The 4,749-nt window shown below is 40.0% G+C and overlaps 1 non-coding gene across 1 annotated transcript; it reads left to right on the plus strand.

Moving 5' to 3' along the window:
• Positions 1 to 2,925: 2,925 nt before the first annotated feature.
• LOC133384641 (5S ribosomal RNA) lies at positions 2,926 to 3,044 on the plus strand. Its single transcript, XR_009762638.1, has one exon. It is a non-coding gene; the product is annotated as a 5S ribosomal RNA (ribosomal RNA).
• The last annotated feature ends 1,705 nt before the right edge of the window (positions 3,045 to 4,749 follow it).

The following is a 4,749-nucleotide window of genomic DNA, read 5'->3' on the forward strand; positions in this document are numbered from 1 at the left end:
AAACGTGAATGCTGTTGATAATTTTGTGAAAGTCTGGCACTCTTTTATCTCATTTTGGAATCATAAGAATGAACATAATGTTAGACTTCAGTTGTTGTTGTTGTTGTTGTTGTTATTATTATTATTATTATTATTTAGCATAAGTTCTTTTTTGTTTCCTGAGCAGATGTATTGAACTGTTAGGTCTACATATTGTATGGAGCAGAAATGTAACAAACTTCTTATTCACCATGACTTTGTGATGAAGGCACCCACAGATGAAGGTTACCTTTTCTTTCCTCACAATTTGTCTCCCCTCTGCTTTGCAATACTCTGGAGTAGTAAGTGGAGGAGGTTATCATTTCTGTCAAGGTTTTTCTTCCTCTTTGCATAACATTGAATACCCTCTTGGTATTGATCAGATTCATCATGTTAATCTTCTTTAGCCTTCTAGTTCCATTCATTTCAACCCATTTTTCCACACCTTTTATCAGTTTGCTGTATTGTAGGATGGTCTGGAGAAAAGTAAGCTGAGAATGCTAGTAGAAAAAAAGTGTTGTCTAAAAATAAACTTGTTAAATCCATAATGTGTGTGTGTTTCTATATAGGATGGATTATATAGAATTGAACCCCTTAAAATAAAAGGTTATATCTGGCTAAGCTTTACTAAAGATAGACCCACTGAAACCAATGGACTTAAGGTAGTCATGGCTATCATAAATTCATTGATTTCACTGGGTTTACTCTGTGTCTAAATCAACCTGAAAGGCAGGAGAATGGCATTCTATTCCCTGTCATCAAGGCTGGCCATGCTAGCCATTGTTTCTGCTCTGGATATCAGGCTGCTGCTCTTCAGGCACTTAGAAAATTAGATATTCTTGTTCCAGCAGGTATTTTAAGGTAGTGTCCAGTTTTATGATCAATTTTTATTGTTTTATTTTCTCTGGTTTATTTTTCTGTACACTGCTTAGAAATGCTAATGATTAATCAATATATACATGTCTTAAATAAATAAATAAATATGAAGCAGAGAGCCTTCTATACTCATTCAGGCTCCCTAGACATTTCAGAATCCAGGAAAATCAGGTTTCAAAAACATTTGGGAACTTAGACAATTAAACTCCCACCCCGCCCCACCACTCTGATGTGTAATTTCAGGTCTTTCTCTCAATTAGCACAGATTTATGCAAGACAGCAAGGACTTGCGTAACATCAATCATGTCTTCTTGAGTAAGCAAAAAGTTTAACAGTTATTTTCTGTTACTCTCATTTGGTTTAATTTAGCACCATGGTGCTGTTTTCCTTCTAACCTACACATGCTAGTTAACATTCTGGCCATATAAAACCTTTTAACAGTAATGTGACTTCTAAGAAATCTTATTTGGGTGGATCTTGCTGGAATTAATTTGCAAGGAGAGGGGGAAAGGAGCCTTCTCTCTGAACTAATCTGTCTGTTCTTCTGATGTTTCCTTCCCTGAGAACTACATTCCCCTTCCATGAAACTGACTCCATGGATCTCATCTGAAACTTTTTCATGTTGTTCCAAAGTGCTAGCATTACTGGAACATTAGTACAACATTTAGTACAAAGGCAGAGACTTCCTTTGTCTATGTATCCCCTCTCAGGTTGCTTGGGGATTAAATCACATTCAATAATTTCTATTTCTAAAGGCAACTTTACTACATAATCTTGTTCAAATGCAGTTGGCCACAGTTATCCATGCCATAGTTATCCAAGCCTAACCATGGTTATCCATGCTCTATTAATATTCAGGCTTGAATACTGCAATTTGCTGTACATTGGGCTGCCCTTGAAGACATCTTTAAAATGTCCATTAGTTCAAAATGCGCAGATGGGCTGCTCATTGGCATTGGCTTCATCAGTGTTGAAATAACTTCACTGACACTGTTAAAACAACTTTTATATATATATATATATATATATATATAAACATGCTTTCTAATTAAACTTTAAAGCTGTTTCTTGCTTGATATCAATATAGCTCAAGGACCACCTGCCCCTTCCTTGCTGCTCAAGATTGGTTAGTGGAACTCTTTTCCAGTGTAATGGATGAGGAGTTGCTATCCATTTTTCTCCCTGTCGTTTCCCCTTCAATCTCACATATTGAGAGCGGAAGAGTCATTCATCACCTAGGCTCTTCTTCCTTTCTCCCATTCTCCCCTTCTACCCAGCACCTGGATAAACATTTTCTTGCCCCCTACCCTCTGTTACCCTCTGATAGGTGAGACATGAACACCACTTCCCCTGCTCCTGTGAGACATGTGGGACTTGGGCTGCAAGAGGAATTTTCAGTTGATAACCTGCTAGCTGATATTCTGATTTGGTGGGCTCCATTGGAACAGTTGAGGTTAGTCACTGACATCCAGATTCCTCTCCTTGCTGTGATTGATCAGGTGGGCATCAGGGAATGGGCCTTCTCTGTGGTGACTCCCTCCCTAGTTAGGTACACCTGACTGATGTTTTTGGTACCAGTGAAAACATTTGTATTTGGCTTAGTATATTTATGCTTATTGCTCCCTATCTCCATATTATCAGAAGTTCTACTCAGAGTCTGTGTGTGACAAGTTATACATGCATAGGCTCTCGTCATATGATCTGTGCCCTGCATTTTTGTAGTGTACCAATCATATGTTCAGAGCCTGTTTGCAACACATACAACTTATACACACACAGGTTCTGTAACGATGTTCTGATGATCATGCAGATGTTGTGGGTAAGGTCAGCAGGTACAATCTCAGTGTTCCCCCATAGACACACTCTATATGGATATGTCAAGTGATGATGGCTAATTTTCAGAGGCAAGATCACAAGGTGTACAATCTGAGTATACATTCAACAGAAAGCTATCTACAACCAATCTCAGCTTCCTAAGATGTGTGCTTATTTTTATTCATTCATTTATTTAGCAAAATGTATAGATAGCTTGCCTATGGCCATACTACCCTGAACAAGCCCGATCTTGTCTGATCTTGGAAGTTAAGCAGGGTCAGGCCTGGTTAGTACTCAGATGGGAGACCACCTGGGAATACCAGGTGCCATAGGCTTAGAGGAAGGCAATGGTAAACCACCTCTGAATACCTCTTACCATGAAAACCCTGTGAATATATCCAAAAGATTCATAGGGTCTCTGTAAGTTGTAATCAACTTGAAGGCATATAACAACAACAATAGATAGCTTAATCAACAATAAATAAATAAATCTCTAAGCAGTCTACATAAATTATACTATAGAACAAAAAGTACCAATAAAATTAAGGAACACTAAAAGCAAGTAGACATAATAACTTTATCTAAAATGTAGATTAAAATAAACTGAATTTAAAAACAAATATAAAAATAAAACAAATACAAATAAAAGTACCTATCTGGGTAGGCCTCCTGAAACAAACAAAAAAAGATTTTAGCAGGTTTTGAAAGCGGTATAGTGAAGACGCTGGCCTGAGGTTACTAGGTGGGGAGTTCCAGAGCATGGGTGCTGCCACACTAAAAGATCAATTGTTCACAAATGTGGAAAGAACATTATATGGTACTTGTAAAAGTGCAAGTTTTTGTGAAATATGTGTGTTTGCAAAGAGATGCTTGTCACATTCATTTTTTTATATTATCAGATGTACACTTAAAACATCTTAGATGTACTCCACCTAAATTTAGTATGACTAGCAGACCTAGAAAATACACACCTTTTATTATAAGGACAAATAGGGGAAAAGAAAAAATAAATCTTAGAAGCTGTCAAATTTCCCACGTATTGAGAAGGTTTTATGAGTGCATGGTCTCAGCAAATCATTGGGCCTTTAAAATGTGAATAAACTGGAATGCAGTTACCATGTTATGTTATGTCAGCACACTTGGATGAAATGGATTATCTGGATCCATACCAATTGGGTTTCAGGACTGGACATGGAACTGAAACAGCCATGGTTGCTCTGGTGGACGATATGAGGAGGGCATTAGATAGGGGAGAATTCACCTTTCTTGTCCTCCTGGATCTTTCAGCGGCTTTTGATACCGTCGACCACGGTATCCTATTGGATCGCCTGGAAGGACTGGGAATAGGAGGCACTGTTCTATGGTGGTTCCGTTCCTTTCTCTCTGACAGGCATCAACAGGTAGCATTGGGAGATGAGGTTTCAGACCCTTGGCCTCTCACTTGTGGAGTGCCACAGGGTTCTATCCTCTCTCCCATGCTATTTAACATCTATGTGAAGCCGCTGGGATCCATCATCAGGAGATTTGGGCTGCGGTGTCACCAATATGCAGATGACACTCAGCTCTATCTCTCGTTTAAGTCCTCACCAGAGTTGGCTGTGGAGACCTTGTCCAAGTGCCTGGAATCCGTGAGTGGATGGATGGGAAAGAACAGGCTGAAGCTAAATCCTGACAAGACCGAGGTGCTGCTTGTGGGAGACAGAGGAAGGTTGGGCCCTGTTGACCTGAGGCCTGTTGACCCTGAAGGACCAGGTCCGCAGCCTTGGGGTTGTTCTTGATTCCAGGCTGTCCATGGAGGCTCAGATTTCGGCAGTGAGCCGGGCAGCCTGGTACCAATTATACCTCATACGTAGGCTGCAACCCTACCTCCCTGTTCATCAGCTCCCACTGGTAGTACATGCCCTGGTCACCTCTCGATTAGACTACTGCAATGCGCTCTACGTGGGGTTACCCTTGAAAACAGTCCAGAAACTTCAACTGGTACAGAATGCGGCGGCTCGTTTACTTACAAACAGTCGTCGCCGTGATCATATTACGCCA

This window comes from Rhineura floridana, chromosome 4 (genome assembly GCF_030035675.1).
Source record: "Rhineura floridana isolate rRhiFlo1 chromosome 4, rRhiFlo1.hap2, whole genome shotgun sequence".
Classification (NCBI taxonomy): Eukaryota; Metazoa; Chordata; class Lepidosauria; order Squamata; family Rhineuridae; genus Rhineura; species Rhineura floridana.